This window comes from Callithrix jacchus, chromosome 18 (assembly GCF_049354715.1).
Source record: "Callithrix jacchus isolate 240 chromosome 18, calJac240_pri, whole genome shotgun sequence".
Taxonomy (NCBI): Eukaryota; Metazoa; Chordata; class Mammalia; order Primates; family Cebidae; genus Callithrix; species Callithrix jacchus.
Window position 1 is genome coordinate 291718 of NC_133519.1, and position 783 is coordinate 292500.

Sequence of the window (783 nt, forward strand, 5' to 3'; positions counted from 1 at the left end):
GAGCCGCCTAGAAATGCATCTTAGTTTTCATGCCAGTGCTGTCAGTTTATCCTGTAAGTCAGCAAGACTGACTTACCCCCACACCCAGGAAGAACAGCACACACCCGGGTGGTCCAGTGTGGTCCCAACCGGCCCACCCAGGCCATCTGGTGAAACGGGTCGCTGGCGAATTTGAAAGCAGCCGCAATGCGGTTCCCCTGGGGAGGAGGCTCCCGGAGGGCCTTTTGGGCCTCCAGAGAGGATTTAGCACCGAAAACCGCAAATCTAACCCACCCACTGAATCTTGCTGCTCCCTCCCTCCCTCCCTCCCTCCCTCCCTCCTTCCCTCCCTCCTTCCCTCCGACTGGGTCCAAGGTACAACCTGGGAGGCAGCCAAAGAAATTTCCACTGTGTGCCTTTTGTCTTTCTCTTTATTTTTAAAATAATTTTCATGTTTCAAGAGATGCTCGTTTGAAGAGGAAATTTTCACAGAGTATGAAAATTCGTCCTAAAGAACAGAGTTTCCCAACAAAGCAGAGAGAGAGAGAGAGAGAGAGAGAGAGAGAGAGAGAGAGAGAGATTCCGTCCAAAAACAAAACAAAACAAAAAAAAAACAGGTGCACATGGCCAATGTCAGCACTTTCTGCACTATATAAATCAACTATCAGAGAGCGATCAGGCACGCCACCCTCGATGTGGCTTGTGGCACTGGAAAGAAAAGGTAGGATCGTGAGATGTGTGTGAAAATTGTCTTAGTTTGCAACGCCTGTATTATAGACTGTGTGTCCAGACCGGAAACAAGGA

The 783-nt window shown here is 49.3% G+C and overlaps 1 long non-coding RNA gene across 4 annotated transcripts in view; it reads right to left on the reverse strand.

Annotated features, from left to right (window-relative positions):
* Positions 1-392: 392 nt before the first annotated feature.
* LOC144580166 (uncharacterized) overlaps positions 393-783 on the reverse strand; it is a 25610-nt gene continuing 25219 nt past the window's right edge. For all 4 annotated transcript variants that reach the window (XR_013529257.1, XR_013529260.1, XR_013529258.1 and 1 more), the window contains exon 3: positions 393-783. This exon is cut by the window's right edge and continues 147 nt beyond it. This is a non-coding gene — a long non-coding RNA (uncharacterized LOC144580166).